The sequence below is a fragment of the Heterodontus francisci genome, chromosome 20 (assembly GCF_036365525.1).
Source record: "Heterodontus francisci isolate sHetFra1 chromosome 20, sHetFra1.hap1, whole genome shotgun sequence".
In the NCBI taxonomy this organism is placed as follows: Eukaryota; Metazoa; Chordata; class Chondrichthyes; order Heterodontiformes; family Heterodontidae; genus Heterodontus; species Heterodontus francisci.
Genome location: NC_090390.1, coordinates 3217452 through 3244686, shown reverse-complemented (window position 1 = coordinate 3244686; position 27235 = coordinate 3217452).

Sequence of the window (27235 nt, the reverse complement as noted above, 5' to 3'; positions counted from 1 at the left end):
AACTCACTATCGGTCTCTGACACTCTCTATCACTTTCTATCATTCTCTGACACTCTCTGACACTCACAGACACTCACTATCACTCTCTGCCACTCTCTGACACTCTCTATCACTCGCTGACACTCTCTGTCACTCTCTGACAATCTCAGACACTCTCAGACACTCTCAGACACTCTCAGACACTCTCTGACATACTCTGACACTCTCTATCACTCTCTGACACTCTCTGACACTCTCTGAAACTCACTATCACTCTCTGACACTCTCTATCACTTTCTATCATTCTCTGACACTGTCTGACACTCTCAGACACTCACTATCACTCTCTGATACTCTCTGACACTCTCTATCACTCTCTGACACTCTCTATCTCTCTCTGACACTCTCTATCTCTCTCTGACACTCTCTATCACTCTCTGACAATCTCTGACACCCTTTGACACTCTCTATCACTCTCTGACACACTATGACACACTCTGACACTCTCAGACACTCTCAGACACTCACTATCACTCTCTGACACTCTCTGACACTCTCTGACAGTCTCTATCACTCTCTGACACCCTCTATCTCTCTCTGACACTCTCTGACACTCTCTATCACTCTCTATCACTCTCTGACACTCTCTGCCAATCTCAGACACTCTCAGACACTCTCAGACACTCTCTATCACTCTCTGACACTCTCTGAAACTCACTATCACTCTCTGACACTCTCTGACACTCTCTAACATTCTCTGACACTCTCTGACACTCTCAGACACTCACTATCACTCTCTGATACTCTCTGACACTCTCTATCTCTCTCTGACACTCTCTATCTCTCTCTGACACTCTCTGACACTCTCTGACAAACTCTATCTCTCTCTGACACTCTCTATCTCTCTCTGACACTCTCAATCACTCTCTGACACTCTCTGACACTCTCTATAACTCTCTGCCACTCTCTATCACTCGCTGACACTCTCTATAACTCTCTGCCACTCTCTATAACTCTCTGCCACTCTCTATCACTCGCTGACACTCTCTATCACTCTCTGACACTCTCTGAAACTCACTATCACTCTCTGACACGCGCTATCACTTTCTATAATTCTCTGACAATGTCTGACACTCTCAGACACTCACTATCACTCTCTGATACTCTCTGACACTCTCTATCACTCTCTGACACTCTCTATCTCTCTCTGACACTCTCTATCTCTCCCTGACACACTATGACACACTGTGACACTCTCAGACACTCTCAGACACTCACTATCACTCTCTGACACTCTCTGACACACTCTATCTCTCTCTGAAACTCTGTGACACTCTCTATCACTCTCTATCACTCTCTGACACTCTCTGACAATCTCAGACACTCTCAGACTCTCTCAGACACTCTCTATCACTCTCTGACTCTCTCTGAAACTCACTATCACTCTCTGACACTCTCTGACACTCTCTATCATTCACTGACACTCTCTGACACTCTCAGACACTCACTATCACTCTCTGACACTCTCTGAAACTCACTATCAGTCTCTGACACTCTCTATCACTTTCTATCATTCTCTGACACTCTCTGACACTCACAGACACTCACTATCACTCTCTGCCACTCTCTGACACTCTCTATCACTCGCTGACACTCTCTGCCACTCTCTGACAATCTCAGACACTCTCAGACACTCTCAGACACTCTCAGACACTCTCTGACATACTCTGACACTCTCTATCACTCTCTGACACTCTCTGACACTCTCTGAAACTCACTATCACTCTCTGACACTCTCTATCACTTTCTATCATTCTCTGACACTGTCTGACACTCTCAGACACTCACTATCACTCTCTGATACTCTCTGACACTCTCTATCACTCTCTGACACTCTCTATCTCTCTCTGACACTCTCTATCTCTCTCTGACACTCTCTATCACTCTCTGACTATCTCTGACACCCTTTGACACTCTCTATCACTCTCTGACACACTATGACACACTCTGACACTCTCAGACACTCTCAGACACTCACTATCACTCTCTGACACTCTCTGACAGTCTCTATCACTCTCTGACACCCTCTATCTCTCTCTGACACTCTCTGACACTCTCTATCACTCCCTATCACTCTCTGACACTCTCTGACAATCTCAGACACTCTCAGACACTCTCAGACACTCTCTATCACTCTCTGACACTCTCTGAAACTCACTATCAGTCTCTGACACTCTCTATCACTTTCTATCATTCTCTGACACTCTCTGACACTCACAGACACTCACTATGACTCTCTGCCACTCTCTGACACTCTCTATCACTCGCTGACACTCTCTGCCACTCTCTGACAATCTCAGACACTCTCAGACACTCTCAGACACTCTCAGACACTCTCTGACATACTCTGACACTCTCTATCACTCTCTGACACTCTCCGACACTCTCTGAAACTCACTATCACTCTCTGACACTCTCTATCACTTTCTATCATTCTCTGACACTGTCTGACACTCTCAGACACTCACTATCACTCTCTGATACTCTCTGACACTCTCTATCACTCTCTGACACTCTCTATCTCTCTCTGACACTCTCTATCTCTCTCTGACACTCTCTATCACTCTCTGACTATCTCTGACACCCTTTGACACTCTCTATCACTCTCTGACACACTATGACACACTCTGACACTCTCAGACACTCTCAGACACTCACTATCACTCTCTGACACTCTCTGACACTCTCTGACAGTCTCTATCACTCTCTGACACCCTCTATCTCTCTCTGACACTCTCTGACACTCTCTATCACTCCCTATCACTCTCTGACACTCTCTGACAATCTCAGACACTCTCAGACACTCTCAGACACTCTCTATCACTCTCTGACACTCTCTGAAACTCACTATCACTCTCTGACACTCTCTGACACTCTCTAACATTCTCTGACACTCTCTGACACTCTCAGACACTCACTATCACTCTCTGATACTCTCTGACACTCTCTATCTCTCTCTGACACTCTCTATCTCTCTCTGACACTCTCTGTCACTCTCTGACAAACTCTATCTCTCTCTGACACTCTCTATCTCTCTCTGACACTCTCAATCACTCTCTGACACTCTCAATCACTCTCTGCCACTCTCTATCACTCGCTGACACTCTCTGACACTCTCTGACACTCTCTGACATACTCTGACACTCTCTATCTCTCTCTGACACTCTCAATCACTCTCTGACACTCTCTATAACTCTCTGCCACTCTCTATCACTCGCTGACACTCTCTGACACTCTCTGACACTCTCTGACATACTCTGACACTCTCTATCACTCTCTGACACTCTCTGAAACTCACTATCACTCTCTGACACGCGCTATCACTTTCTATAATTCTCTGACAATGTCTGACACTCTCAGACACTCACTATCACTCTCTGATACTCTCTGACACTCTCTATCACTCTCTGACACTCTATATCTCTCTCTGACACTCTCTATCTCTCTCTGACACTCTCTATCACTCCCTGACACACTATGACACACTGTGACACTCTCAGACACTCACTATCACTCTCTGACACTCTCTGACACCCTCTATCTCTCTCTGAAACTCTGTGACACTCTCTATCACTCTCTATCACTCTCTGACACTCTCTGACAATCTCAGACACTCTCAGACTCTCTCAGACACTCTCTATCACTCTCTGACTCTCTCTGAAACTCACTATCACTCTCTGACACTCTCTGACACTCTCTATCATTCACTGACACTCTCTGACACTCTCAAACACTCACTATCACTCTCTGACACTCTCTGAAACTCACTATCAGTCTCTGTCACTCTCTATCACTTTCTATCATTCTCTGACACTCTCTGACACTCACAGACACTCACTATCACTCTCTGCCACTCTCTGACACTCTCTATCACTCGCTGACACTCTCTGCCACTCTCTGACAATCTCAGACACTCTCAGACACTCACTATCACTCTCTAACACTCTGTGACACTCTCTGACACTCTCTATCACTCTCTGACACCCTCTATCTCTCTCTGACACTCTGTGACACTCTCTATCACTCTCTATCGCTCTCTGACACTCTCTGACACTCTCAGACACTCACTATCACTCTCTGCCACTCTCTGACACTCTCTGACACTCTCTATCACTCGCTGACACTCTCTGACACTCTCTGACACTCTCTGACACTCTCTGACATACTCTGACACTCTCTATCACTCTCTGACACTCTCTGGCACCCTCTGACACTCTCTGACATACTCTGACTCTCTCTATCTCTCTCTGACACTCTCTGAAACTCACTATCGGTCTCTGACACTCTCTATCACTTTCTATCATTCTCTGACACTCTCTGACACTCACAGACACTCACTATCACTCTCTGCCACTCTCTGACACTCTCTATCACTCGCTGACACTCTCTGCCACTCTCTGACAATCTCAGACACTCTCAGACACTCTCAGACACTCTCAGACACTCTCTGACATACTCTGACACTCTCTATCACTCTCTGACACTCTCTGACACTCTCTGAAACTCACTATCACTCTCTGACACTCTCTATCACTTTCTATCATTCTCTGACACTGTCTGACACTCTCAGACACTCACTATCACTCTCTGATACTCTTTGACACTCTCTATCACTCTCTGACACTCTCTATCTCTATCTGACACTCTCTATCTCTCTCTGACACTCTCTATCACTCTCTGACAATCTCTGACACCCTTTGACACTCTCTATCACTCTCTGACACACTATGACACACTCTGACACTCTCAGACACTCTCAGACACTCACTATCGCTCTCTGACACTCTCTGACACTCTCTGACAGTCTCTATCACTCTCTGACACCCTCTATCTCTCTCTGACACTCTCTGACACTCTCTATCACTCTCTATCACTCTCTGACACTCTCTGCCAATCTCAGACACTCTCAGACACTCTCAGACACTCTCTATCACTCTCTGACACTCTCTGAAACTCACTATCACTCTCTGACACTCTCTGACACTCTCTAACATTCTCTGACACTCTCTGACACTCTCAGACACTCACTATCACTCTCTGATACTCTCTGACACTCTCTATCTCTCTCTGACACTCTCTATCTCTCTCTGACACTCTCTGACACTCTCTGACAAAATCTATCTCTCTCTGACACTCTCTATCTCTCTCTGACACTCTCAATCACTCTCTGACACTCTCTGACACTCTCTATAACTCTCTGCCACTCTCTATCACTCGCTGACACTCTCTGACACTCTCTGACACTCTCTGACATACTCTGACACTCTCTATCACTCTCTGACACTCTCTGAAACTCACTATCACTCTCTGACACGCGCTATCACTTTCTATAATTCTCTGACAATGTCTGACACTCTCAGACACTCACTATCACTCTCTGACACTCTCTGACACTCTCTATCACTCTCTGACACTCTCTATCTCTCTCTGACACTCTCTATCTCTCCCTGACACACTATGACACACTGTGACACTCTCAGACACTCTCAGACACTCACTATCACTCTCTGACACTCTCTGACACACTCTATCTCTCTCTGAAACTCTGTGACACTCTCTATCACTCTCTATCACTCTCTGACACTCTCTGACAATCTCAGACACTCTCAGACTCTCTCAGACACTCTCTATCACTCTCTGACTCTCTCTGAAACTCACTATCACTCTCTGACACTCTCTGACACTCTCTATCATTCACTGACACTCTCTGACACTCTCAGACACTCACTATCACTCTCTGACACTCTCTGAAACTCACTATCAGTCTCTGACACTCTCTATCACTTTCTATCATTCTCTGACACTCTCTGACACTCACAGACACTCACTATCACTCTCTGCCTCTCTCTGACACTCTCTATCACTCGCTGACACTCTCTGCCACTCTCTGACAATCTCAGACACTCTCAGACACTCTCAGACACTCTCAGACACTCTCTGACATACTCTGACACTCTCTATCACTCTCTGACACTCTCTGACACTCTCTGAAACTCACTATCACTCTCTGACACTCTCTATCACTTTCTATCATTCTCTGACACTGTCTGACACTCTCAGACACTCACTATCACTCTCTGATACTCTCTGACACTCTCTATCACTCTCTGACACTCTCTATCTCTCTCTGACACTCTCTATCTCTCTCTGACACTCTCTATCACTCTCTGACTATATCTGACACCCTTTGACACTCTCTATCACTCTCTGACACACTATGACACACTCTGACACTCTCAGACACTCTCAGACACTCACTATCACTCTCTGACACTCTCTGACACTCTCTGACAGTCTCTATCACTCTCTGACACCCTCTATCTCTCTCTGACACTCTCTGACACTCTCTATCACTCCCTATCACTCTCTGACACTCTCTGACAATCTCAGACACTCTCAGACACTCTCAGACACTCTCAGACACTCTCTATCACTCTCTGACACTCTCTGAAACTCACTATCAGTCTCTGACACTCTCTATCACTTTCTATCATTCTCTGACACTCTCTGACACTCACAGACACTCACTATCACTCTCTGCCACTCTCTGACACTCTCTATCACTCGCTGACACTCTCTGCCACTCTCTGACAATCTCAGACACTCTCAGACACTCTCAGACACTCTCAGACACTCTCTGACATACTCTGACACTCTCTATCACTCTCTGACACTCTCTGACACTCTCTGAAACTCACTATCACTCTCTGACACTCTCTATCACTTTCTATCATTCTCTGACACTGTCTGACACTCTCAGACACTCACTATCACTCTCTGATACTCTCTGACACTCTCTATCACTCTCTGACACTCTCTATCTCTCTCTGACACTCTCTATCTCTCTCTGACACTCTCTATCACTCTCTGACTATCTCTGACACCCTTTGACACTCTCTATCACTCTCTGACACACTATGACACACTCTGACACTCTCAGACTCTCTCAGACACTCACTATCACTCTCTGACACTCTCTGACACTCTCTGACAGTCTCTATCACTCTCTGACACCCTCTATCTCTCTCTGACACTCTCTGACACTCTCTATCACTCCCTATCACTCTCTGACACTCTCTGACAATCTCAGACACTCTCAGACACTCTCAGACACTCTCTATCACTCTCTGACACTCTCTGAAACTCACTATCACTCTCTGACACTCTCTGACACTCTCTAACATTCTCTGACACTCTCTGACACTCTCAGACACTCACTATCACTCTCTGATACTCTCTGACACTCTCTATCTCTCTCTGACACTCTCTATCTCTCTCTGACACTCTCTGTCACTCTCTGACAAACTCTATCTCTCTCTGACACTCTCTATCTCTCTCTGACACTCTCAATCACTCTCTGACACTCTCAATCACTCTCTATAACTCTCTGCCACTCTCTATCACTCGCTGACACTCTCTGACACTCTCTGACACTCTCTGACATACTCTGACACTCTCTATCACTCTCTGACACTCTCTGAAACTCACTATCACTCTCTGACACGCGCTATCACTTTCTATAATTCTCTGACAATGTCTGACACTCTCAGACACTCACTATCACTCTCTGATACTCTCTGACACTCTCTATCACTCTCTGACACTCTCTATCTCTCTCTGACACTCTCTATCTCTCTCTGACACTCTCTATCACTCCCTGACACACTATGACACACTGTGACACTCTCAGACACTCTCAGACACTCACTATCACTCTCTGACACTCTCTGACACCCTCTATCTCTCTCTGAAACTCTGTGACACTCTCTATCACTCTCTATCACTCTCTGACACTCTCTGACAATCTCAGACACTCTCAGACTCTCTCAGACACTCTCTATCACTCTCTGACTCTCTCTGAAACTCACTATCACTCTCTGACACTCTCTGACACTCTCTATCATTCACTGACACTCTCTGACACTCTCAGACACTCACTATCACTCTCTGATACTCTCTGACACTCTCTATCACTCTCTGACACTCTCTGACACTCTCTATCTCTCTCTGACACTCACTATCACTCTCTGACACTCTCTGACACTCTCTGACAGTCTCTATCACTCTCTGACACCCTCTATCTCTCTCTGACACTCTCTGACACTCTCTATCACTCCCTATCACTCTCTGACACTCTCTGACAATCTCAGACACTCTCAGGCACTCTCAGACACTCTCTATCACTCTCTGACACTCTCTGAAACTCATTATCACTCTCTGACACTCTCTGACACTCTCTAACATTCTCTGACACTCTCTGACACTCTCAGACACTCACTATCACTCTCTGATACTCTCTGACACTCTCTATCTCTCTCTGACACTCTCTATCTCTCTCTGACACTCTCTGACAAACTCTATCTCTCTCTGACACTCTCTATCTCTCTCTGACACTCTCAATCACTCTCTGACACTCTCTGACACTCTCTATAACTCTCTGCCACTCTCTATCACTCGCTGACACTCTCTGACACTCTCTGACACTCTCTGACATACTCTGACACTCTCTATCACTCTCTGACACTCTCTGAAACTCACTATCACTCTCTGACACGCGCTATCACTTTCTATAATTCTCTGACAATGTCTGACACTCTCAGACACTCACTATCACTCTCTGATACTCTCTGACACTCTCTATCACTCTCTGACACTCTCTATCTCTCTCTGACACTCTCTATCTCTCTCTGACACTCTCTATCACTCCCTGACACACTATGACACACTGTGACACTCTCAGACACTCTCAGACACTCACTATCACTCTCTGACACTCTCTGACACCCTCTATCTCTCTCTGAAACTCTGTGACACTCTCTATCACTCTCTATCACTCTCTGACACTCTCTGACAATCTCAGACACTCTCAGACTCTCTCAGACACTCTCTATCACTCTCTGACTCTCTCTGAAACTCACTATCACTCTCTGACACTCTCTGACAGTATCTATCACTCTCTGACACACTCTATCTCTCTCTGACACTCTGTGACACTCTCTATCACTCTCTATCGCTCTCTGAAACTCACTATCACTCTCTGACACTCTCTGAAACTCACTATCACTCTCTGACACTCTCTGAAACTCACTATCACTCTCTGACACTCTCTGACACTCTCTATCATTCTCTGACACACTCTGACACTCTCAGACACTCTCAGACACTCTCTGACTCTCTCTATCACTCTCTGCCACTCTCTATCACTCGCTGACACTCTCTGAAACTCTCTGACACTCTCTGACACACTCTGACACTCTCAGACACTCTCAGACACTCACTATCACTCTCTAACACTCTCTGACACTCTCTGACAGTCTCTATCACTCTCTGACACCCTCTATCTCTCTCTGACACTCTGTGACACTCTCTATCACTCTCTATCGCTCTCTGACACTGTCAGACACTCACTATCACTCTCTGCCACTCTCTGACACTCTCTATCACTCGCTGACACTCTCTGACACTCTCTGACACTCTCTGACACTCTCTGACATACTCTGACACTCTCTATCACTCTCTGACACTCTCTTACACCCTCTGGCACCCTCTGACACTCTCTGACATACTCTAACTCTCTCTATCACTCTCTGACACTCTCTGAAACTCACTATCACTCTCTGAAACTCTCTATCACTTTCTATCATTCTCTGACACTCTCTGACACTCTCAGACACTCACTATCACTCTCTGCCACTCTCATAAACTCTCTGTCACTCGCTGACACTCTCTGCCACTCTCTGACAATCTCAGACACTCTCAGACACTCTCAGACACTCTCTGACACTCTCTGACATACTCTGACATTCTCTATCTCTCTCTGACACTCTCTATCACTCTCTGACACTCTCTGACACCCTTTGACACTCTCTATCACTCTCTGACACACTATGACACACTCTGACACTCTCAGACACTCTCAGACACTCACTATCACTCTCTGACACTCTCTGACACTCTCTGACAGTCTCTATCACTCTCTGACACCCTCTATCTCTCTCTGACAGACTGTGACACTCTCTATCACTCTCTATCACTCTCTGACACTCTCTGACAATCTCAGACACTCTCAGACACTCTCTATCACTCTCTGACACTCTCTGACACTCTCTAACATTCTCTGACACTCACTGACACTCTCAGACACTCACTATCACTCTCTGATACTCTCTGACACTCTCTATCACTCTCTGACACTCTCTATCTCTCTCTGACACTCTCTATCTCTCTCTGACACTCTCAATCACTCTCTGACACTCTCTGACACTCTCTGACACTCTCTATCACTCGCTGACACTCTCTGACACTCTCTGACATACTCTGACACTCGCTATCACTCTCTGACACTCACTATCACTCTCTGACACGCTCTATCACTTTCTATAATTCTCTGACAATGTCTGACACTCTCAGACACTCACTATCACTCTCTGATACTCTCTGACACTCTCTATCACTCTCTGACACTCTCTATCTCTCTCTGACACTTTCTATCACTCTCTGACACTCTCTGACACCCTGTGACACTCTCAATCACTCTCAGACACTCTCAGACACTCACTACAACTCTCTGACACTCTCTGACACTCTCTGACACTCTCTGACAGTCTCTATCACTCTCTGACACCCTCTATCTCTCTCTGACACTCTGTGACACTCTCTATCACTCTCTATCGCTCTCTGACTCTCTCTGACAATCTCAGACACTCTCAGACACTCTCAGACACTCACTATCACTCTCTGACTCTCTCTTTCACTCTCTGCCACTCTCTATCACTCGCTGACACTCTCTGAAACTCTCTGACGCTCTCTGACATACTCTGACACTCTCTATCACTCTCTGACACTCTCTGAAACTCACTATCACTCTCTGACACTCTCTGACACTCTCTATCATTCTCTGACACTCTCTGACACTCTCAGACACTCACTATCGCTCTCTGATACTCTCTGACACTCTCTATCACTCTCTGACACTCTCTATCTCTCTCTGACACTCTCTATCTCTCTCTGACACTCTCAATCACTCTCTGACACTCTCTGACACTCTCTGACACTCTCTGCCACTCTCTGACACTCTCTGACACTCTCTATCATTCTCTGACACACTCTGACACTCTCAGACACTCTCTGACACTCTCTGACATACTCTGACACTCTCTCTCACTCTCTGACACTCTCTGACACTCTCAATCATTCTCTGACACTCTCAGACACTCACTATCACTCTCTGCCACTCTCTATCACTCGCTGACACTCTCTGAAACTCTCTGACACTCTCTGACATACTCTGACACTCTCTATCACTCTCTGACACTCTCTGAAACTCACTATCACTCTCTGACACTCTCTGACAGTCTCTATCATTCTCTGACACTCTCTGACACTCTCAGACACTCACTATCACTCTCTGATACTCTCTGACACTCTCTATCACTCTCTGACACTCTCTAACTCTCTCTGACACTCTCTATCTCTCTCTGACACTCTCAATCACTCTCTGACACTCTCTGACACTCTCTGACACTCTCTATAACTCTCTGCCACTCTCTATCACTCGCTGACACTCTCTGACACTCTCTGACACTCTCTGACATACTCTGACACTCTCTATCACTCTCTGACACTCTCTGACACTCTCTATCATTCTCTGACACTCTCTGACACTCTCAGACACTCACTGCCACTCTCTGATACTATCTGACACTCTCTATCACTCTCTGACACTCTCGATCTCTCTCTGACACTCTCTATCTCTCTCTGACACTCTCAATGACTCTCTGACACTCTCTGACACTCTCTGACACTCTGTGATACACTCTGACACTCTCTATCACTCTCTGACACTCTCTGACACTCTCTGACACTCTCTATCACTCTCTGACACTCTCTGAAACTCACTATCACTCTCTGACACTCTCTATCACTTTCTATCATTCTCTGACACTCTCTGACACTCTCAGACACTCACTATCACTCTCTGATACTCTCTGACACTCTCTATCACTCTCTGACACTATCTATCAATCTCTGACCCTCTCTATCTCTCTCTGACATTCTCTGACACCCTTTGACACTCTCTATCACTCTCTGACACACTCTGACACTCTCAGACACTCTCAGACACTCACTATCACTCTCTGACTCTCTCTATCACACTCTGCCACTCTCTGAAACTGACTATCACTCTCTGACACTCTCTGACACTCTCTATCATTCTCTGACACTCTCTGACACTCTCAGACACTCACTATCACTCTCTGATACTATCTGACACTCTCTATCACTCTCTGACACTCTCTATCTTTCTCTGACACTCTCAATCACTCTCTGACACTCTCTATCTCCCTCTGACACTCTCAATCACTCTCTGACACTGTCTGACACTCTCTATAACTCTCTGACACTCTCTGGCACTCTCTGACAGCCTCTGACACTCTCTATCACTCTCTATCACTCTCTGACACACTCTGACACACTCTGACACTCTCAGACACTCTCAGACACTCACTATCACTCTCTGACACTCTCTGAAACTCTCTGACACTCTGTGACACTCTCAGACACTCACTATCACTCTCTATAACTCTCTGACACTCTCTGACACTCTCTGACACTCTCTGACACTCTCTGACACCCTCTGACATTCTGTGACAGTCTCTATCACTCTCTGACACTCTCTATCACTGTCTGACACTCTCTATGTCTCTCTGACACTCTCTATCTCTCTCTGACACTCTCTGACATTCTCTGACACTCTCTGACACTTTCTATAACTCTCTGACACTCTCTGACAGTCCCTGACACCCTCTGACACTCTCTGTCACTCTCTATGACTCTCTATCACTCTCTGACACACTCTGACACACTCTGACACTCTCAGACTCTCTCAGACACTCACTATCACTCTCTGCCGCTCTCTATCACTCGCTGACACTCTCTGACACACTCTGACACTCTCTGACACTCTCTGACATACTCTGACACTCTCTGACATACTCTGACACTCTCTATCACTCTCTGACACTCTCTGAAACTCACTATCACTCTCTGACACTCTCTGACACTCTCTCTCATTCTCTGACACTCTCTGACACTCTCAGACACTCACTATCACTCTCTGATACGCTCTGACTCTCTCTATCACTCTCTGACACTCTCTATCTCTCTCTGACACTCTCTATCTCTCTCTGACACTCTCTATCACTCTCTGATACGCTCTGACTCTCTCTATCACTCTCTGACACTCTCTATCTCTCTCTGACACTCTCTATCTCTCTCTGACACTCTCTATCACTCTCTGACACTCTCTGATACTCTCTGACACTCTCTATAACTATCTGACACTCTCTGACACTCTCTGACACCCTCTGACACCCTCTGACACTCACTACCACTCCCTGACACTCTCTGACACTCTCTGACAGTCTCTATCTCTCTCTGACACCCTCTATCTCTCTCTGACACTCTGTGACACTCTCTGACACTCTCTGACACTCTCAGACACTCACTATCACTCTCTGCCACTCTCTGCCACTCTCTATCACTCGCTGACACTCTCTGACACTCTCTGACTATCTCAGACACTCACTATCACTCTCTGCCACTCTCTGACACTCTCTATCAATCTCTGACACTCTCTATCTCTCTCTGACACTCTCTATCTCTCTCTGAAACTCTCAATCACTCTCTGACACTCTCAATCACTCTCTGACACTCTCTATAACTCTCTGACACTCTCTGACACTCTCTGACACTCTCTGACATACTCTGACACTCTCTATCACTCTCTGACACTCTCTGACACTCTCTATCATTCTCTGAAACTCTCTGACACTCTCTGACATACTCTGACACTCTCTATCACTCTCTGACACTCTCTGAAACTCACTATCACTCTCTGACACTCTCTGACACTCTATCATTCTCTGACACTCTCTGACATTCTCAGACACTCACTATCACTCTCTGATACTCTCTGACACTCTCTATCACTCTCTGACACTCTCTATCTATCTCTGACACTCTCTATCTCTCTCTGACACTCTCAATCACTCTCTGACACTCTCTGACACTCTCTGACACTCTCTATAAATCTCTGCCACTCTCTATCACTCGCTGACACTCTCTCAAACTCTCTGACACTCTCTGACATACTCTGACACTCTCGATCACTCTCTGACACTCTCTGACACTCTCAGACACTCACTATCATTCTCTGACATACTCTGACACTCTCTATCATTCTCTGACACTCTCTGACACTCTCTATCATTCTCTGACATACTCTGACACTCTCTATCATTCTCTGACACTGTCTGACACTCTCAGACACTCACTATCACTCTCTGATACTCTCTGACACTCTCTATCACTCTCTGACACTCTCTATCTCTCTCTGACACTCTCAATCTCTCTCTGACACTCTCTGACACCCTTTGACACTCTCTATCACTCTCTGACACACTCTGACACACTCTGACTCTCTCAGACACTCACTATCACTCTCTGACTCTCTCTATCACTCTCTGCCACTCTCTGAAACTGACTATCACTCTCTGACACTCACTATCACTCTCTGATACACTCTGACACTCTCTATCACTCTCTGACACTCTCTATCTTTCTCTGACACTCTCTATCTCTCTCTGACACTCTCAATCACTCTCTGACACTCTCTGACACTCTCTATAACTCTCTGACACTCTCTGGCACTCTCTGACAGCCTCTGACACTCTCTATCAATCTCTGACACACTCTGACACACTCTGACACTCTCAGACACTCTAATACACTCACTATCACTCTCTATAACTCTCTGACACTCTCTGACACCCTCTGACATTCTCTGACAGTCTCTATCACTCTCTGACACTCTCTATCACTGTCTGACACTCTCTATCTCTCTCTGACACTCTCTATCTCTCTCTGACACTCTCTGACATTCTCTGACACTCTCGGACACACTCTGACACACTCTGACACTCTCAGACTCTCTCAGACACTCACTATCACTCTCTGCCACTCTCTATCACTCGCTGACACTCTCTGACACTCTCTGACACTCTCTGACATACTCTGACACTCTCTATCACTCTCTGACACTCTCTGAAACTCACTATCACTCTCTGACACTCTCTGACACGCTCTCTCATTCTCTGACACTCTCAGACACTCAATATCACTCTCTGATACGCTCTGACTCTCTCTATCACTCTCTGACACTCTCTATCTCTCTCTGACACTCTCTATCTCTCTCTGACACTCTCAGTCACTCTCTGACATTCTCTGACACTCACTATCACTCTCTGATACTCTCTGACAGTCTCTATCACTCTCTGACACCCTCTATCTCTCTCTGACACTCTGTGACACTCTCTGACACTCTCTATCGCTCTCTGAAACTCTCTATCACTTTCTATCATTCTCTGACACTCTCTGACACTCTCAGACACTCACTATCACTCTCTGCCACTCTCTGACACTCTCTATCACTCGCTGACACTCTCTGCCACTCTCTGACAATCTCAGACACTCTCAGACACTCTCAGACACTCACTATCACTCTCTGCCACTCTCATAAACTCTCTATCACTCGCTGACACTCTCTGCCACTCTCTGACAATCTCAGACACTCTCAGACACTCTCAGACACTCTCTGACACTCTCTGACACTCTCTGACATACTCTGACATTCTCTATCTCTCTCTGACACTCTCTATCACTCTCTGACACTCTCTGACACCCTTTGACACTCTCTATCACTCTCTGACACACTATGACACACTCTGACACTCTCAGACACTCTCAGACACTCACTATCACTCTCTGACACTCTCTGACACTCTCTGACAGTCTCTATCACTCTCTGACACCCTCTATCTCTCTCTGACAGACTGTGACACTCTCTATCACTCTCTATCACTCTCTGACACTCTCTGACAATCTCAGACACTCTCAGACACTCTCAGACACTCTCTATCACTCTCTGACACTCTCTGACACTCTCTAACATTCTCTGACACTCACTGACACTCTCAGACACTCACTATCACTCTCTGATACTCTCTGACACTCTCTATCACTCTCTGACACTCTCTATCTCTCTCTGACACTCTCTATCTCTCTCTGACACTCTCAATCACTCTCTGACACTCTCTGACACTCTCTGACACTCTCTATCACTCGCTGACACTCTCTGACACTCTCTGACATACTCTGACACTCTCTATCACTCTCTGACACTCTCTTACACCCTCTGGCACCCTCTGACACTCTCTGACATACTCTAACTCTCTCTATCACTCTCTGACACTCTCTGAAACTCACTATCACTCTCTGAAACTCTCTATCACTTTCTATCATTCTCTGACACTCTCTGACACTCTCAGACACTCACTATCACTCTCTGCCACTCTCTGACACTCTCTATCACTCGCTGACACTCTCTGCCACTCTCTGACAATCTCAGACACTCTCAGACACTCTCAGACACTCACTATCACTCTCTGCCACTCTCATAAACTCTCTGTCACTCGCTGACACTCTCTGCCACTCTCTGACAATCTCAGACACTCTCAGACACTCTCAGACACTCTCTGACACTCTCTGACATACTCTGACATTCTCTATCTCTCTCTGACACTCTCTATCACTCTCTGACACTCTCTGACACCCTTTGACACTCTCTATCACTCTCTGACACACTATGACACACTCTGACACTCTCAGACACTCTCAGACACTCACTATCACTCTCTGACACTCTCTGACACTCTCTGACAGTCTCTATCACTCTCTGACACCCTCTATCTCTCTCTGACAGACTGTGACACTCTCTATCACTCTCTATCACTCTCTGACACTCTCTGACAATCTCAGACACTCTCAGACACTCTCTATCACTCTCTGACACTCTCTGACACTCTCTAACATTCTCTGACACTCACTGACACTCTCAGACACTCACTATCACTCTCTGATACTCTCTGACACTCTCTATCACTCTCTGACACTCTCTATCTCTCTCTGACACTCTCTATCTCTCTCTGACACTCTCAATCACTCTCTGACACTCTCTGACACTCTCTGACACTCTCTATCACTCGCTGACACTCTCTGACACTCTCTGACATACTCTGACACTCGCTATCACTCTCTGACACTCACTATCACTCTCTGACACGCTCTATCACTTTCTATAATTCTCTGACAATGTCTGACACTCTCAGACACTCACTATCACTCTCTGATACTCTCTGACACTCTCTATCACTCTCTGACACTCTCTATCTCTCTCTGACACTTTCTATCACTCTCTGACACTCTCTGACACCCTGTGACACTCTCAATCACTCTCAGACACTCTCAGACACTCACTACAACTCTCTGACACTCTCTGACACTCTCTGACACTCTCTGACAGTCTCTATCACTCTCTGACACCCTCTATCTCTCTCTGACACTCTGTGACACTCTCTATCACTCTCTATCGCTCTCTGACTCTCTCTGACAATCTCAGACACTCTCAGACACTCTCAGACACTCACTATCACTCTCTGACTCTCTCTTTCACTCTCTGCCACTCTCTATCACTCGCTGACACTCTCTGAAACTCTCTGACGCTCTCTGACATACTCTGACACTCTCTATCACTCTCTGACACTCTCTGAAACTCACTATCACTCTCTGACACTCTCTGACACTCTCTATCATTCTCTGACACTCTCTGACACTCTCAGACACTCACTATCGCTCTCTGATACTCTCTGACACTCTCTATCACTCTCTGACACTCTCTATCTCTCTCTGACACTCTCTATCTCTCTCTGACACTCTCAATCACTCTCTGACACTCTCTGACACTCTCTGACACTCTCTGCCACTCTCTGACACTCTCTGACACTCTCTATCATTCTCTGACACACTCTGACACTCTCAGACACTCTCTGACACTCTCTGACATACTCTGACACTCTCTCTCACTCTCTGACACTCTCTGACACTCTCAATCATTCTCTGACACTCTCAGACACTCACTATCACTCTCTGCCACTCTCTATCACTCGCTGACACTCTCTGAAACTCTCTGACACTCTCTGACATACTCTGACACTCTCTATCACTCTCTGACACTCTCTGAAACTCACTATCACTCTCTGACACTCTCTGACAGTCTCTATCATTCTCTGACACTCTCTGACACTCTCAGACACTCACTATCACTCTCTGATACTCTCTGACACTCTCTATCACTCTCTGACACTCTCTAACTCTCTCTGACACTCTCTATCTCTCTCTGACACTCTCAATCACTCTCTGACACTCTCTGACACTCTCTGACACTCTCTATAACTCTCTGCCACTCTCTATCACTCGCTGACACTCTCTGACACTCTCTGACACTCTCTGACATACTCTGACACTCTCTATCACTCTCTGACACTCTCTGACACTCTCTATCATTCTCTGACACTCTCTGACACTCTCAGACACTCACTGCCACTCTCTGATACTATCTGACACTCTCTATCACTCTCTGACACTCTCGATCTCTCTCTGACACTCTCTATCTCTCTCTGACACTCTCAATGACTCTCTGACACTCTCTGACACTCTCTGACACTCTGTGATACACTCTGACACTCTCTATCACTCTCTGACACTCTCTGACACTCTCTGACACTCTCTATCACTCTCTGACACTCTCTGAAACTCACTATCACTCTCTGACACTCTCTATCACTTTCTATCATTCTCTGACACTCTCTGACACTCTCAGACACTCACTATCACTCTCTGATACTCTCTGACACTCTCTATCACTCTCTGACACTATCTATCAATCTCTGACCCTCTCTATCTCTCTCTGACATTCTCTGACACCCTTTGACACTCTCTATCACTCTCTGACACACTCTGACACTCTCAGACACTCTCAGACACTCACTATCACTCTCTGACTCTCTCTATCACACTCTGCCACTCTCTGAAACTGACTATCACTCTCTGACACTCTCTGACACTCTCTATCATTCTCTGACACTCTCTGACACTCTCAGACACTCACTATCACTCTCTGATACTATCTGACACTCTCTATCACTCTCTGACACTCTCTATCTTTCTCTGACACTCTCAATCACTCTCTGACACTCTCTATCTCCCTCTGACACTCTCAATCACTCTCTGACACTGTCTGACACTCTCTATAACTCTCTGACACTCTCTGGCACTCTCTGACAGCCTCTGACACTCTCTATCACTCTCTATCACTCTCTGACACACTCTGACACACTCTGACACTCTCAGACACTCTCAGACACTCACTATCACTCTCTGACACTCTCTGAAACTCTCTGACACTCTGTGACACTCTCAGACACTCACTATCACTCTCTATAACTCTCTGACACTCTCTGACACTCTCTGACACTCTCTGACACTCTCTGACACCCTCTGACATTCTGTGACAGTCTCTATCACTCTCTGACACTCTCTATCACTGTCTGACACTCTCTATGTCTCTCTGACACTCTCTATCTCTCTCTGACACTCTCTGACATTCTCTGACACTCTCTGACACTTTCTATAACTCTCTGACACTCTCTGACAGTCCCTGACACCCTCTGACACTCTCTGTCACTCTCTATGACTCTCTATCACTCTCTGACACACTCTGACACACTCTGACACTCTCAGACTCTCTCAGACACTCACTATCACTCTCTGCCGCTCTCTATCACTCGCTGACACTCTCTGACACACTCTGACACTCTCTGACACTCTCTGACATACTCTGACACTCTCTGACATACTCTGACACTCTCTATCACTCTCTGACACTCTCTGAAACTCACTATCACTCTCTGACACTCTCTGACACTCTCTCTCATTCTCTGACACTCTCTGACACTCTCAGACACTCACTATCACTCTCTGATACGCTCTGACTCTCTCTATCACTCTCTGACACTCTCTATCTCTCTCTGACACTCTCTATCTCTCTCTGACACTCTCTATCACTCTCTGATACGCTCTGACTCTCTCTATCACTCTCTGACACTCTCTATCTCTCTCTGACACTCTCTATCTCTCTCTGACACTCTCTATCACTCTCTGACACTCTCTGATACTCTCTGACACTCTCTATAACTATCTGACACTCTCTGACACTCTCTGACACCCTCTGACACCCTCTGACACTCACTACCACTCCCTGACACTCTCTGACACTCTCTGACAGTCTCTATCTCTCTCTGACACCCTCTATCTCTCTCTGACACTCTGTGACACTCTCTGACACTCTCTGACACTCTCAGACACTCACTATCACTCTCTGCCACTCTCTGCCACTCTCTATCACTCGCTGACACTCTCTGACACTCTCTGACTATCTCAGACACTCACTATCACTCTCTGCCACTCTCTGACACTCTCTATCAATCTCTGACACTCTCTATCTCTCTCTGACACTCTCTATCTCTCTCTGAAACTCTCAATCACTCTCTGACACTCTCAATCACTCTCTGACACTCTCTATAACTCTCTGACACTCTCTGACACTCTCTGACACTCTCTGACATACTCTGACACTCTCTATCACTCTCTGACACTCTCTGACACTCTCTATCATTCTCTGAAACTCTCTGACACTCTCTGACATACTCTGACACTCTCTATCACTCTCTGACACTCTCTGAAACTCACTATCACTCTCTGACACTCTCTGACACTCTATCATTCTCTGACACTCTCTGACATTCTCAGACACTCACTATCACTCTCTGATACTCTCTGACACTCTCTATCACTCTCTGACACTCTCTATCTATCTCTGACACTCTCTATCTCTCTCTGACACTCTCAATCACTCTCTGACACTCTCTGACACTCTCTGACACTCTCTATAAATCTCTGCCACTCTCTATCACTCGCTGACACTCTCTCAAACTCTCTGACACTCTCTGACATACTCTGACACTCTCGATCACTCTCTGACACTCTCTGACACTCTCAGACACTCACTATCATTCTCTGACATACTCTGACACTCTCTATCATTCTCTGACACTCTCTGACACTCTCTATCATTCTCTGACATACTCTGACACTCTCTATCATTCTCTGACACTGTCTGACACTCTCAGACACTCACTATCACTCTCTGATACTCTCTGACACTCTCTATCACTCTCTGACACTCTCTATCTCTCTCTGACACTCTCAATCTCTCTCTGACACTCTCTGACACCCTTTGACACTCTCTATCACTCTCTGACACACTCTGACACACTCTGACTCTCTCAGACACTCACTATCACTCTCTGACTCTCTCTATCACTCTCTGCCACTCTCTGAAACTGACTATCACTCTCTGACACTCACTATCACTCTCTGATACACTCTGACACTCTCTATCACTCTCTGACACTCTCTATCTTTCTCTGACACTCTCTATCTCTCTCTGACACTCTCAATCACTCTCTGACACTCTCTGACACTCTCTATAACTCTCTGACACTCTCTGGCACTCTCTGACAGCCTCTGACACTCTCTATCAATCTCTGACACACTCTGACACACTCTGACACTCTCAGACACTCTAATACACTCACTATCACTCTCTATAACTCTCTGACACTCTCTGACACCCTCTGACATTCTCTGACAGTCTCTATCACTCTCTGACACTCTCTATCACTGTCTGACACTCTCTATCTCTCTCTGACACTCTCTATCTCTCTCTGACACTCTCTGACATTCTCTGACACTCTCGGACACACTCTGACACACTCTGACACTCTCAGACTCTCTCAGACACTCACTATCACTCTCTGCCACTCTCTATCACTCGCTGACACTCTCTGACACTCTCTGACACTCTCTGACATACTCTGACACTCTCTATCACTCTCTGACACTCTCTGAAACTCACTATCACTCTCTGACACTCTCTGACACGCTCTCTCATTCTCTGACACTCTCAGACACTCAATATCACTCTCTGATACGCTCTGACTCTCTCTATCACTCTCTGACACTCTCTATCTCTCTCTGACACTCTCTATCTCTCTCTGACACTCTCAGTCACTCTCTGACATTCTCTGACACTCACTATCACTCTCTGATACTCTCTGACAGTCTCTATCACTCTCTGACACCCTCTATCTCTCTCTGACACTCTGTGACACTCTCTGACACTCTCTATCGCTCTCTGAAACTCTCTATCACTTTCTATCATTCTCTGACACTCTCTGACACTCTCAGACACTCACTATCACTCTCTGCCACTCTCTGACACTCTCTATCACTCGCTGACACTCTCTGCCACTCTCTGACAATCTCAGACACTCTCAGACACTCTCAGACACTCACTATCACTCTCTGCCACTCTCATAAACTCTCTATCACTCGCTGACACTCTCTGCCACTCTCTGACAATCTCAGACACTCTCAGACACTCTCAGACACTCTCTGACACTCTCTGACACTCTCTGACATACTCTGACATTCTCTATCTCTCTCTGACACTCTCTATCACTCTCTGACACTCTCTGACACCCTTTGACACTCTCTATCACTCTCTGACACACTATGACACACTCTGACACTCTCAGACACTCTCAGACACTCACTATCACTCTCTGACACTCTCTGACACTCTCTGACAGTCTCTATCACTCTCTGACACCCTCTATCTCTCTCTGACAGACTGTGACACTCTCTATCACTCTCTATCACTCTCTGACACTCTCTGACAATCTCAGACACTCTCAGACACTCTCAGACACTCTCTATCACTCTCTGACACTCTCTGACACTCTCTAACATTCTCTGACACTCACTGACACTCTCAGACACTCACTATCACTCTCTGATACTCTCTGACACTCTCTATCACTCTCTGACACTCTCTATCTCTCTCTGACACTCTCTATCTCTCTCTGACACTCTCAATCACTCTCTGACACTCTCTGACACTCTCTGACACTCTCTATCACTCGCTGACACTCTCTGACACTCTCTGACATACTCTGACACTCGCTATCACTCTCTGACACTCACTATCACTCTCTGACACGCTCTATCACTTTCTATAATTCTCTGACAATGTCTGACACTCTCAGACACTCACTATCACTCTCTGATACTCTCTGACACTCTCTATCACTCTCTGACACTCTCTATCTCTCTCTGACACTCTCTATCACTCTCTGACACTCTCTGACACCCTGTGACACTCTCAATCACTCTCAGACACTCTCAGACACTCACTACAACTCTCTGACACTCTCTGACACTCTCTGACACTCTCTGACAGTCTCTATCACTCTCTGACACCCTCTATCTCTCTCTGACACTCTGTGACACTCTCTATCACTCTCTATCGCTCTCTGACTCTCTCTGACAATCTCAGACACTCTCAGACACTCTCAGACACTCACTATCACTCTCTGACTCTCTCTTTCACTCTCTGCCACTCTCTATCACTCGCTGACACTCTCTGAAACTCTCTGACGCTCTCTGACATACTCTGACACTCTCTATCACTCTCTGACACTCTCTGAAACTCACTATCACTCTCTGACACTCTCTGACACTCTCTATCATTCTCTGACACTCTCTGACACTCTCAGACACTCACTATCACTCTCTGATACTCTCTGACACTCTCTATCACTCTCTGACACTCTCTATCTCTCTCTGACACTCTCTATCTCTCTCTGACACTCTCAATCACTCTCTGACACTCTCTGACACTCTCTGACACTCTCTGCCACTCTCTGACACTCTCTGACACTCTCTATCATTCTCTGACACACTCTGACACTCTCAGACACTCTCTGACACTCTCTGACATACTCTGACACTCTCTATCACTCTCTGACACTCTCTGACACTCTCAATCATTCTCTGACACTCTCAGACACTCACTATCACTCTCTGCCACTCTCTATCACTCGCTGACACTCTCTGAAACTCTCTGACACTCTCTGACATACTCTGACACTCTCTATCACTCTCTGACACTCTCTGAAACTCACTATCACTCTCTGACACTCTCTGACAGTCTCTATCATTCTCTGACACTCTCTGACACTCTCAGACACTCACTATCACTCTCTGATACTCTCTGACACTCTCTATCACTCTCTGACACTCTCTAACTCTCTCTGAGACTCTCTATCTCTCTCTGACACTCTCAATCACTCTCTGACACTCTCTGACACTCTCTGACACTCTCTATAACTCTCTGCCACTCTCTATCACTCGCTGACAATCTCTGACACTCTCTGACACTCTCTGACATACTCTGACACTCTCTATCACTCTCTGACACTCTCTGACACTCTCTATCATTCTCTGACACTCTCTGACACTCTCTGACACTCTCAGACACTCACTGCCACTCTCTGATACTATCTGACACTCTCTATCACTCTCTGACACTCTCGATCTCTCTCTGACACTCTCTATCTCTCTCTGACACTCTCAATGACTCTCTGACACTCTCTGACACTCTCTGACACTCTGTGATACACTCTGACACTCTCTATCACTCTCTGACACTCTCTGACACTCTCTGACACTCTCTATCACTCTCTGACACTCTCTGAAACTCACTATCACTCTCTGACACTCTCTATCACTTTCTATCATTCTCTGACACTCTCTGACACTCTCAGACACTCACTATCACTCTCTGATACTCTCTGACACTCTCTATCACTCTCTGACACTATCTATCACTCTCTGACACTCTCTATCTCTCTCTGACATTCTCTGACACCCTTTGACACTCTCTATCACTCTCTGACACACTCTGACACTCTCAGACACTCTCAGACACTCACTATCACTCTCTGACTCTCTCTATCACTCTCTGCCACTCTCTGAAACTGACTATCACTCTCTGACGCTCTCTGACACTCTCTATCATTCTCTGACACTCTCTGACACTCTCAGACACTCACTATCACTCTCTGATACTCTCTGACACTCTCTATCACTCTCTGACACTCTCTATCTTTCTCTGACACTCTCAATCACTCTCTGACACTCTCTATCTCTCTCTGACACTCTCAATCACTCTCTGACACTGTCTGACACTCTCTATAACTCTCTGACACTCTCTGGCACTCTCTGACAGCCTCTGACACTCTCTATCACTCTCTATCACTCTCTGACACACTCTGACACACTCTGACACTCTCAGACACTCTCAGACACTCACTATCACTCTCTGACACTCTCTGAAACTCTCTGACACTCTGTGACACTCTCAGACACTCACTATCACTCTCTATAACTCTCTGACACTCTCTGACACTCTCTGACACTCTCTGACACCCTCTGACATTCTGTGACAGTCTCTATCACTCTCTGACACTCTCTATCACTGTCTGACACTCTCTATCTCTCTCTGACACTCTCTATCTCTCTCTGACACTCTCTGACATTCTCTGACACTCTCTGACACTTTCTATAACTCTCTGACACTGTCTGACAGTCCCTGACACCCTCTGACACTCTCTGTCACTCTCTATGACTCTCTATCACTCTCTGACACACTCTGACACACTCTGACACTCTCAGACTCTCTCAGACACTCACTATCACTCTCTGCCGCTCTCTATCAATCGCTGACACTCTCTGACACACTCTGACACTCTCTGACACTCTCTGACATACTCTGACACTCTCTGACATACTCTGACACTCTCTATCACTCTCTGACACTCTCTGAAACTCACTATCATTCTCTGACACTCTCTGACACTCTCTGTCATTCTCTGACACTCTCTGACACTCTCAGACACTCACTATCACTCTCTGATACGCTCTGACTCTCTCTATCACTCTCTGACACTCTCTATCTCTCTCTGACACTCTCTATCTCTCTCTGACACTCTCTATCACTCTCTGATACGCTCTGACTCTCTCTATCACTCTCTGACACTCTCTATCTCTCTCTGACACTCTCTATCTCTCTCTGACACTCTCTATCACTCTCTGATACGCTCTGACTCTCTCTATCACTCTCTGACACTCTCTATCTCTCTCTGACACTCTCTATCTCTCTCTGACACTCTCTATCACTCTCTGACACTCTCTGATACTCTCTGACACTCTCTATAACTATCTGACACTCTCTGACACTCTCTGACACCCTCTGACACCCTCTGACACTCACTACCACTCCCTGACACTCTCTGACACTCTCTGACAGTCTCTATCTCTCTCTGACACCCTCTATCTCTCTCTGACACTCTCTGACACTCTCTGACATACTCTGACACTTTCTATCACTCTCTGACACTCTCTGAAACTCACTATCACTCTCTGACACTCTCTGACACTCTATCATTCTCTGACACTCTCTGACATTCTCAGACACTCACTATCACTCTCTGATACTCTCTGACACTCTCTATCACTCTCTGACACTCTCTATCTATCTCTGACACTCTCTATCTCTCTCTGACACTCTCAATCACTCTCTGACACTCTCTGACACTCTCTATAAATCTCTGCCACTCTCTATCACTCGCTGACAATCTCTGAAACTCTCTGACACTCTCTGACATACTCTGACACTCTCTATCACTCTCTGACACTCTCTGACACTCTCAGACACTCACTATCATTCTCTGACATACTCTGACACTCTCTATCATTCTCTGACACTCTCTGACACTCTCTATCATTCTCTGACATACTCTGACACTCTCTATCATTCTCTGACACTGTCTGACACTCTCAGACACTCACTATCACTCTCTGATACTCTCTGACACTCTCTATCACTCTCTGACACTCTCTATCTCTCTCTGACACTCTCAATCTCTCTCTGACACTCTCTGACACCCTTTGACACTCTCTATCACTCTCTGACACACTCTGACACACTCTGACTCTCTCAGACACTCACTATCACTCTCTGACTCTCTCTATCACTCTCTGCCACTCTCTGAAACTGACTATCACTCTCTGACACTCACTATCACTCTCTGATACACTCTGACACTCTCTATCACTCTCTGACACTCTCTATCTTTCTCTGACACTCTCTATCTCTCTCTGACACTCTCAATCACTCTCTGACACTCTCTGACACTCTCTATAACTCTCTGACACTCTCTGGCACTCTCTGACAGCCTCTGACACTCTCTATCAATCTCTGACACACTCTGAC